Raw genomic sequence first — 12,409 nt, 5'->3', positions numbered from 1 at the left:
TCCAGTTTACAAAAGACTAGTACTAGATATTGTAACCTGAAGAAAATTTTATTCACTTAAAATTCAAAGAACTCAGGGGCAAAATGAAGGTAGGTTATTAGCTGCATAATTACTGACATTTTCTTTTTATTACTTTGTTTTTTTGTGAGGAGGACTAGCCCTGAGCTAACATCCGATGCCAATCCTCCCCTTTTTTCTTGAGGAAGATTGGCCCTGGACTAACATCCGTGCCCATCTTACTCTACTTTATATGGCACGCCGCCACAGCATGGCTTACCAAGCGGTGCGTCAGTGTGCGCCCGGGATCCTAACCTGCGAACCCTGGGCCACCACAGCGGAGCCCGCGCACTTACTGGCTTGAGCCACTGGGCTGGCCCCTCTTTTTATTACTTTAAAAAATGTGTATCATTTATTCACTCCTTACATACAAAAATAAGAGAATGTATTCTTTTTTCTCCAGTTCTTGCTGATATTATACATTTGAAGTAGATTTCATTAGACTAACCAGGAAATCCCGCATCATTTACTTAATGAAATTTTGCAAATGATATGTTTTATTTTGCTGTTATTTGATTGAAAATTAATGACAATCTATTATTGTGAATTTTTCAGTTTTAGTTTGCTATAATTCCTTCCATAATAAGCATGTTCTTCTATTATTCAACCTTACATCATCTAAGGTAGAATTTAGTCAATGTCTTTGGGTAGGAATTATTTATCTACTTGTAACAGTTAAAGGGATAATGTGCTCATTATCTGTTTTTCATACTCTAAAGCAACTGGTTAAGCAACTCTCTGTAGCTCAGGATTTGGAATATCCTAGTTAATACCTATAGTTTGGAAGATAAGAGTTAATATCTAAGAAGACATAGCAGAATTCAAAAAAGGAAGAGAATTTTAATAGAAGGTAGAACATCTACGGTTACGAGTGAAAGTTACAAATGTCAATCATGATAGAGTCATATCAGAAATCACAACATAAATTAATAAAAAGATAATTTACGTATTAGAATTCAGCATCTAAATGCATCAGTTATTTTTTTTTTAGAGGAGAGAGAAGAAAAATAATAGTAATTCTTAGAGTGAGGAAGAGAGGAGAAAAAACAGACAATTAATGTAGTGTTGCAACTGAACTCAATAAAGATAAACAACGAAAAAATAAATTTCTAAAATCCTTGTTCAATTTTCACATTACATGAATCAATTAAAAGTATTTTAGAAATTATATTTACATGATTCATACAGTAATATTAATAAGTACTAAATTGCCATTGTATATTAAATGCCATTACCAAAATGGAATAAATTGTATTTATATATTTGTGTGTATATAAGTATATGTACATATATAAAATAAAATTTTTCACAGGTTTTTTCTTTAATTCAGGTTTATTGAGGTATAATTTACCTACAATAAAACTCATCCTTTTTAGTATACCTTTCTATTTTTTGATAAATGTATACAGCATATAATCAGCACCACAGTCATGATATAAAATAATTCCACTGTCCCATAAAATTTCCTCATGCCTTTGGTAGTCAATCCTCACAGGCTACTCCACTCTAGCTGCTGGTAAACACTGATCTGTGTATGCTTTTTTGTTATTATAAGTTTTTCTTTCATTCTGATTTTATTATAATACTTTGTGGTGTGTAACAATATTCCAAATTAAATCAAAGTACCAAAATGCTCTTTAAAAATATAAAAGTAATGTTTGCCTCAGATGCTTGTTTTACACTCACAATGTGTGAGTGTATGTGTGTGTGTGTGTGTGTGTTACTTTGGGCCAATTGGAGTAAATTGAGGTAGACCTAGAAATAGCTTTTATCAATTTGTTTTGTAGTTTACTACCAAAGTTTGAAAATTCTCTTTCTCTTTCAAAGATCAGAGATTTCCCTTTTTTTATTTTTATTTTTTGTAAGGAAGATTAGCCCTGAGCTAACATCTGTCGCCAATCCTCCTCTTTTTGCTGAGGAAGATTGGCCCTAGGCTAATATCTGTGCCCATCTTTCTCCACTTTATACGGGTTGCCGCCACAGCATGGCTTGACAAGCATCGTGTGCACAGGGGATCCGAACCTTGGGCTGCTGCAGAGGAGCACGTGCACTTAACCGCTACGCCACGGGGTGGCCCCCAGAGATTTTCCTTTTCGTATCAACCACTTAAATATTGTTTGCTCATAAATTTTCATTATTATTCTAAAGAATATTTTTATTTCATTGTAGTTCTTATATCAGTTGTGAGTTCTCTAAGAATTTTCCCAATGCTCTTTCATTTTATAATTTTTATCATAATTATTTTCTCCAGGTATTATACTTGATAAAGTCACTAATTTCCTGTTTTTTCTGAAAAAAAATCCTTTCATAGTTTTAAGTTACATTGGCAATTTTTTTCCATATCAATAAAATTGAGATCTGAATTTAAACTGTTTAGAGCATAAAAAATCAGATGCTTTCCAAATCTGATGATTCTGAAGTTGAAATTCTTCAATTTTAAACTGATAAAACTGCGGTCCAGAGAGAGTGTTATTCTTGGACAGCACAGATATAACTAACAAAGTATGCATGGTGTATACATAATTTGAATTCCTACGTAAATTTATCTAGATTGGAGGGGAAAGTGGAGCTTGCCTTAAGACGTTCGGGATCTAATACTTGCTTTGTCACTAACTATGTGATCTTCTACGTCACTTAAATTTTCTAGAACCTATATGTTTTTTTCCCCTCTGAACAATAAATGGGTATCCCAATGGTCCCTCTTATTGCTAAAATATTTCATTTATGCAAATTCCTTGAAATTTATCACATTTAAAAAAATTGCCACATGTAAATGTATTTGCAAAGAGAGGGCTTGTCAAGGTGACACGATCTTTTTTACCACAAAAGTTCTATGAAGCTGCTCACATTACTGACATAGAAACATAAAATAAAATTAACAGAATAAACTAAATATTAACTGAAATTCACTTATTCTAATTCACATATCCTCAACTTATGCATTAAACACTCTCAGCAATGTGAACAATACAACAATAATTTAACAAATACATAGCAGTCACTCTGTATTTCCACTGAGATTCCACTGGACACATTAATTACGAATTTAATTCCCAGAATACAATACTTCTTGTTAGCCATCAGTGTAATATCTATAACAGTTTACTTTCTGATAGTTTTTTTCTTAATAATTTAGTTTGTCATGCTTCAATGATTTTTGTCATGCTTTAACATCCAGTGAACTATTACTATAAGTAGCATCTTTAAATACTGATGACAGACATTTATAAATAACTTCTAAATATGCATTTGTTTATTTAGTGACACACACAGTGAACATCACACACATGCAAAAAAGCCAATGTGGTTTGCAAGGTGTAAAAAGCACAATGAAAATATTAATTATGATATGTAAAATCGACTTCAAAAGACTGCTATTGTTATTCTCTTTATGGAAAATAGCAAAACATGTTTTCCTATTAAATGAAAAAATACGAAAGTCTAATATGCACACAGGAAGATTAATAGAAAAATTGTGGAAGGAATTTTGATTAAATAGTTATTAATTAAACTGTGACCAAGGCTAAATTATGTAAAATATTCAATTTGATTTATTCAGCAAGTAGTACGTCCTATTCCTTAAAACATATACATAAAATATATTGTATTTAATAAGGAACTTACATTAGTAAATTTCAAATAGTGTCAATCAACAATATATTAAAAGAATAAAACCAGCATTTTAAAGAAAATTTTGTCATAATAGGACTGTTTTGTCTGAGGGTGTGTGTCTGTCTCTGTGTGTGAAAATAAAAGGGAGGTTAAATTCAGAACTATTAGATCAAATTTCCATTTTGTAAGAAGCCTGTGGAATTCATCCAAGCATATATTAGTCTAGGATGTCAAAAAGAGATGAGAAATGGCAGTTTAGCTCTATTCTTAACTAAAACAAAAATTCAAAGAAGTGGAAATATATATTTTGATGATGTTGAAGAAACTGCATTCTCCAAAAATTTTCATTTGCTATCATTTTGAAAAAAAAAAACAAAGACTAATTTGGTCTGTCCACTGCAATGAACTCCTCAAGAGTTTTCCCTTCAACCACTTTTATTCTCAGGTAAAACTAACAAAATTTTTGGATTCAAATTTGGACAACAAACTATTATTTATATATTCCATAAATCTATATTAAATGGAATTATATATAATTACTTTTCACAAGCAAGAATATGATTTCACAAATAAATTCATTCTTAATTAGATTTAAGTATCTAATTAAATTTGACTCTTAAAATACAAAACCTTATATTCTCTATTACCCTCTAACCTTATATTTCTCTGAATATATCCTTTGTATTAAACTTGAGGAAAGATGATGACATATCCAACATTGTATATAAGAAAAATTACATTTGATTAATAATATCTATATATATCATTAATTCCGAATGTCTCATTTATTTAAATATGGTTTTTCAGACTGCAGACAATTCTTCAAAGGGAACTAATTTATAAGCAATCTCCAAATTACCAATGGTTGTTTTAAAACTATCATTTTAAAATCAGTTACTGTCAATGACAATACATTTTTCCCATAGAAACAACACATTTTTTAATTTCAGCTTTATTGAGGTATAATTGACATAAAAAATTGTAAAATATTTAAAGTGCACATTGTGATGATTTAATATATGTGTACATTATGAAGAGATTCCCCTTAACATACACATCACCTCACATGTTTATCTTTTTTTTTTCTGGTGAGAATATTTAAGTTCTACACTCTCCCATGATCATTCCCTGGATATCATCATTATCGCAAACCGCAACCTCTCTTTAATTTCAATTTCATGTATCCTTCTTTCTAACTAGCACCTTCTTTCATTTTAGTTCACGCCTTCTAGTATCTCAGATTCATTTATTCTTTAGATTCACTAGTCCACCAGCTTATGGATTCTACCACATTTTCATTGTCCTTCACACTATTGCTATCCTATCTTCTTTCCTTAACTAGCTTAAATTTCGTGGTCATTCGTTATAATTACTCCTTTGCATACGCCATCAAATCTCTTGCCCTTTTCATGAAAAATCTTTTTCCTGTGTTAAATCTAAAGGCATGCCCACTACATGCTTCTATACCCATGTATCCAGAGTAACACACCTACATGCTTGTTAACATCCCTTTAAATTCATGCTTACTAGCCTCAAGCAAGTCATTAATGCTTCAGTGAAATTATCCTATATTTCCTTTGTCCACATCTCCTAAACAACTATTTCATATATAGTACTCACTTCGCAAACTGACAACCCATTCTCCCTTCTAGCTGATGAGCTTATCGCTTGCTTAGCTGACATAGTCATCAAAGGACTTCCACAGACTCCCACCCATCACAACATCCAACTGCCAATACCAGTCTGTGCTCGTATACTCTGATCATTACTCATGATGTGTTAATCTTGCTCTTCTCTAAATCCAATCCTGTCACTTCTCGCATGCTCAGAAAATGACTGAATTAATTCTTCCTTCTCTCTTCTATATCAACAAGTTTTTACTCTCCATAGGATTTGTCCATTGTCATGGAAACATGCTATTATTTCTTTTATGTGGAAAAAAAAAGAAACAATCTTCTCAGGGTCATCCCCTTCCCCTATCATCTACTATTCCATTTCTCTAATCCTCTTTGCAGAAAAATTCCTTAAAAAAATCCTCTCTATATGTTGTTTCTAATTCTCTCATAAACTTTTTCAATAGAATTATTCCCCCATTGATCAACTCAAAACTGTTCTTGTCAACCTACATGTTGCTAAATGAAATGGTAACTTAGTCTTTATTTTACCTTACCTATAACAGAACTTGACAAAGATGAATTCTTTGTCCTCCTTGAAATACGTATATTACTTGGATCTTGTGTCACCACATTCTATGAGTTTGCCTACTACCTCACTGATTAACCCTCCTCAGTCTCCTTTCCTGGTTTTTCCTCTTCTCTCTCATTTCTGAATGTTGAATGGCCTTAGATTTCAGTTGTTAATTCTCTCCTCATTTCTTTCTATATTCATTCATTTGATGATGTTATACAGGTTCTTGCCTTTAAATACCATCTATAAATATGTAAATGACTACCACATTGTGCCTTCAGCCAGGGTCCTATACTGTGCTTCAAACTACATACACAACTTCATACTCATTCTTCCACTTGAGAAAGATGATTAACAATTTTATATCCGAACAAGAGCAAAAGAATCTACATTCCTCTTTTTATCACTCATAAAAATACAAATGACTGATTCCTGATTAAAGAAACTCTGAAAGATATGCCAAACGTTCTAATATGGTAAAGATTATTTCAGATCTATAGCTGTTATCGTATTTAACATACGCTATTTCTACTAGCAGACACCTCGAATTTAAAATGTCGTAAACTCGTGCCCTAAAATGTGCTATTTCTGCAGTCTTTGCCACCTCAGGCAATTCTATCCTTCCAGATGCTCAAGACAATAACTTTGGAACCATGCTTGATTCATCTGCTTTTCTCAAAGCATGCTTATAATCTGTCAGTAAATCTTGTTAACTCTACCTTTAAAATATATTCAGAAACTAATTACTTTTCATTATTTCTACTCAATTCTAGTCACTTTAACCTGCTCCAAGATGCAAATGTCTTTCCCCGAAATTATTGCATTAGCGTTCTATCTTGTCACCTTGAATCCACACTTTTTCCTACATTTGCTTCTCAAGCCCAAAGCTATATTGCTTATGTCACTCCTCTGTCTCAAAATCCTTCATTTGCTTTCTATATTACGTAGAGGAATAGTCAAAGTCCTTAAAATAACTAACAGATTTATACAAGACCTACCTTTAGGCTAGAAAATTATACAATATCTTTCAGTTTATTTTAAAATGTAAACATAAATCTTAACATAAGGCAAAAAAGTAAAACAAAACATAAAAACTAACTATAAAATTATAGGTACAAATACTATATAAAATGGTATCATAAAATCCTTAAATTAAAGATCCTTATTACAGACTCTTAAAATGAGTAGTAACATGGTTTAGATGACAGCTTCAATGATCAGTGTCCCAGGATGTAGTTCATCCTTTTATAATAAATTCTGTATTCTCTCAGGTTGCCTTATAACTAGGCTTTAATATATTACATTTCAATGATTCAGACTTACTTAGGGAAACAAACAAAATTGATGCCATTGTAACAAATGAAATGCTAACACATAAAATTCTAAATTGTATTTAAAGAAAACATATCATAGCCAAATAAGTATTATCCCTCAAATACAAGGCTATTTGTATATCACATAATGTGGCCCCAAATTAAACATCCAAATAGATGTAACAAAGACATTTAAAAATATGAATTACACATTCCACTAAAATATTTGAAAAGATTAAAAATATATTTTTAACAAAGTTAAAAATTATTTCAAACTGACAGCCATTATCATATTTTGCAGGAATGGTTGAAAATGGAAAATCCAGTTAAAAACACTCACATTGTCTACAATAACATGGAATGATGCTTATTATAATGTAAAATAGGATATAAGTTCAAAGGTTTTACTGACTATTAATATAGCAGGTTTAAAACTAAAAAAAGTGGTCATTAAAAGGAATGAATGAATGAATAAATAAACAGACTAGAAAGGAGCATACCAAACTGTTATCTGCTATTAGCATTTGGTGATGGGAAAAAGGATAATTTTTAGAACATAATTTTCTACTTCTTTCAGTTTATTAATTGAGATTATATTTCCTTTATATTTACAATATTAATAAGAAGGTATTCAAAAATAATGGATAAAGGAAATATACATGCCCTCAAAGATACTTTCGCTCAAACATCCTGTGATCTTATTTTTTATTCATGTAAAATGAATTTCCTCTTTTCTGGACACACACAGTTCAGAGATATAAAATCCTACTTGAATACATGGTCTATTGTTCCTAGTCATAGCAGTGTGATTGTACATGTCAACGTTTTTAAATGATACAATGAAAAAATGTATCTGTAAACGAAATCTAATAGATAGCATCACTCCCAAGTTTACTATTGAAGTGCAGTGGGAATACAATAGACATAAAACAGATTTAAATTTAATCATATTCCTCTAACTGTACCATGAGGATTTGGGTGCTTCACGTATTTCATATATATTATGGGAATAGATGATGAAACATTATCCAAAATAAAATCAAACTCAGTTACAACTCAGAAGTAACTGAATTGTATTCTGAAAACCATTAAATATAATTTATTATTATATTTTTATAAGGATATACTTTTTAAACTTCTTATGCTACTGATACTTTACACTCAAATTAACTTCTGGTTGCAACAATTTGTGTCCATGATAGTACAGAAATCATTAATTCACCCTTACATTTTTTTCTCTAATTTTGAAAATCTAATAAAAGGTACAGTATTTTCATCTCATTTAAACATACTTCGTATGTATCTCTTGAAAATAGTTTTAAAGATTTTTTTTTTCCTTAAAAGATTGAGTTTATTTAAGATGGACACAATTCGCCTGATAGGCGTGTAGACCTGTAATGCCACAGTTGTGTATAGATTCAGCTAGTCTGTTTCACTTTGGAAAAACTGCCTGTCTAAATGTGTATCTAAGATTCAAAGTCCTGGTAACCTCCAATAGTCTGAATGATGTCTCAAGTTGTAAAATGTGAAAATCTTAACAGTGAAATAACACAGTCTGATAAAAATTCATTCGAAGAGATGAATTTTATGGCTTAGTTTTAAGCATATAGAAAGTTAAAGATAACTGGGATAAAGAATAGAAATAAGATAAATAGACTCAGGACATCCAAATTTATTTTTTTTTTAGGTAAAATTATTAAAAAGTACAAAATATGTCATTGATCAAGTATTTTTTTGAAAATTCTGCCTTCATCATATTACCATATTGCGGGTGGACGACAAAGCATAAAAGGATATAATCAGTAGAAGATTAAAACACATACATTCGTGTTTTTGTGTTTGTCCCTCTCTTCATATTCAGTGCTATCTCTATAATCTCTCATATAGAATACAGAAATATCTATTTAACTCATTTCCTTGACTTAAAACTTATGCCCCTTTGGAATAGAAGGAAAGTACCTCAACATAATAAAGGCCATATATGACAAACCCACAGCTAACATCATACTCAACGGGGAAAGACTGAAAGCCATTCCTCTGAGAACAGGAACGAGGCAGGGCTGCCCACTCTCACCACTCCTGTTCAACATAGTACTGGAGGTTTTGGCCAGAGCAATTAGGCAAGAAAAAGGAATAAAAGGAATCCAAATAGGTAACGAAGAAGTGAAACTCTCACTATTTGCAGATGACATGATTGTATATATAGAAAACCCTAAAGAATCTGTTGGAAAACTGTTAGAAACAATCAACAACTACAGCAAAGTTGCAGGGTACAAAATCAATCTACAAAAATCAGTTGCATTTCTATATGCTAATAATGAACTAACAGAAAGAGAGCTCAAAAAGATAATACCATTTACAATTGCATCAAAAAGAATAAAATACCTAGGAATAAATCTTACCAAGGAGGTGAAGGACCTATACAATGAGAACTACAAGACATTATTGAGGGAAATCTACGATGACATAAAGAAATGGAAAGAAATCCCATGCACGTGGATTGGAAGAATAAACATAGTTAAAATGTCTATATTACCTAAAGCAATCTACAGATTCAATGCAATCCCAATCAGAATCCCAATGACATTCTTCACAGAAATAGAAAAAAGAATACTAAAATTTATATGGGGCAACAAAAGACCCCGAATAGCTAAAGAAATCCTAAAGAAAAAGAACAAAGCAGGAGGCATCACAATTCCTGACTTCAAAACATACTACAAAGCAATAGTAATCAAAACAGCATGGTACTGGTACAAAAACAGACGCACAGATCAATGGAACAGAATTGAAAGCCCAGAAATAAAACCACACATATACGGACAGCTAATTTTCGACAAAGGTGCTAAGGACATGCAATGGAGAAAGGAAAGTCTCTTCAATAAATGGTGTTGGGAAAACTGGACATCCACATGCAAAAGAATGAAAGTGGACCATGTGCTATCGCCATACACAAAAATTAACTCAAAATGGATCAAAGACCTGAAGGTGAGACCTGAAACTATAAAACTCATAGAAGAAAATATAGGCAACACACTATTTGACATTGGGTTTAAAGGAATCTTTTCGGATGACATGCCTACCCAGACTAGGGAAACTAAAGAAAAAATAAACAAGTGGGACTTTATCAGACTAAAGAGCTTTTATAAGACAAATGAAATCAGAATCAAGATGAACAAACAACCAACCAGCTGGGAGAGAATATTTGCAAAACATACATCTGACAAGGGGTTGATCTCCATAATATATAAAGAACTCACACAATTGAACAACAAAAAAACAAACAACCCGATCAAAAAATGGGCAGAGGAAATGAACAGACACTTCTCCAAGGAAGATATACAGATGGCCGATAGGCACATGAAAAGATGCTCAACATCACTAATCATCAGGGAAATGCAAATCAAAACAACACTAAGATACCACCTCACGCCCGTTAGAATGGCTATAATCACCAAGACAAAAAACAACAAATGTTGGAGAGGATGTGGAGAAACAGGAACCCTCATACACAGCTGGTGGGAATGCAAATTGGTGCAGCCTCTATGGAAAACGGTATGGAGATTCCTCAAAGAATTAAAAATAGAGATGCCCTATGATCCAGCCATCCCACTACTGGGAATCTATCCAACGCACCTGAAATCAACAATCCAAAGAGGCTTATGCACCCCTATGTTCATTGCAGCATTATTCACCATAGCCAAGAAGTGGAAGCAACCTAAGTGTCCCTCGACTGACAATTGGATTAAGAAAATGTGGTATATATATACAATGGAATACTACTCAGCCATAAAAAAAGACAAAATCGTCCCATTTGCAACAACATGGATGGGCCTGGAGCGTATTATGGTAAGTGAAATAAGCCAGAAAGAGAAAGACAAACACTGTATGATCTCACTCATATGTGGAATATAAACCAACACATGGACAGAGAAAACTGGACTGTGGTTACCCGGGAAGTGGGGGTGGGGGGTGGGCACAAGGGGTGAAGGGAGTCATATACGGGGTGAAGGACAAACAAAAATGTACAACCCAAAATCTCACAATGTTAGAAACCATTAAAATATCAATAAAAATGTAAAAAAAAAAAAAAAAAAAAAAAAAAAAAAACTTATGCCCCTTTGAATCATTCTCATTTTAAAAAGTCAAGTTGGGTAATGCTATTTCACTCTCAAATACTTCAAAAATACCTTAATGCATAAGGTCTGAATTTCTTTGCACATCATGAAGAGGTGTGCTGGGAAAGGTTTAACTGGCGCTCTGAGGGAAAAAAAGTTCTGATTTTATAGCATGTGTTGATTTTTCAGTATGTAAATATTCTCATCGTGTCTGATTACAAGCTGCAAACAGTGACATAACTGAAGTCCGGCTAGTGAAGAGACGCTGCACAGCAGCACCTGTGGCCAAATCCAGCCCCCGACTGAATGCAAATGCTGTGTTTCATGTCTGTTCTACACTCCTATCCTATCGCATATTGCATTGCCAGCTAAAATTTACAGAATCCATGACACTTACAAGGCTTCTAATGTAACAAACCTTGTCATGCCTCCATGTCTTTTCTCATGCAACACCCTATGCCCACGATTGCTCCTCCCAATACCCATCACACACACACAAACATACAAACACACACACACAATCACACACAAGCTCACAGACATAGGCACACAGACCATTCATTCATTCATCATTCAATAAATATTTATTGAATCCTTTCTAGGAAGCACTTGCTGTTTTGTGTTGGATGTAGATATATTTACCAAAATGCCATATTGTGAAAATAAAAAATATTATGAGAGTTTTTTAAAGAGTGGTCTATAAGATAGGGAGGATTTAATTAAACTGTGAAGTCAAATAAATCATGAGAGGCAATTACATTAGTTATCTAATCACTATTCATACTACAGATTATAAACTAAATGCAGACATTAATATGAGATCTTGAAATTTTGATAATTATATGTCACAATTTTAAGTTCATAAGATTTTTTGCCTGCTGCTAAGTTATGTTGACAATTTACAGCTAAGGCAATTTAACTAGATAGAGTTGGCTGAGGTGTTTAGGTAATAGTTAATAAGTAAAGAAAACATATATATATATCCGCTATAACACAATGATAGAACACTATACAGAAAGTTGAAAGATGTGGGCGTTTTTTCCTGACACTGCCATTGACTGCTTGATGGTAGAAACACATTATTTTCTTCATCTATAAAATGGAGATTGTAACATTTGTTTTTTG

Source organism: Diceros bicornis, chromosome 11, assembly GCF_020826845.1.
Source record: "Diceros bicornis minor isolate mBicDic1 chromosome 11, mDicBic1.mat.cur, whole genome shotgun sequence".
Classification (NCBI taxonomy): domain Eukaryota; kingdom Metazoa; phylum Chordata; class Mammalia; order Perissodactyla; family Rhinocerotidae; genus Diceros; species Diceros bicornis.
Note: the sequence above shows the minus strand (reverse complement) of the source record.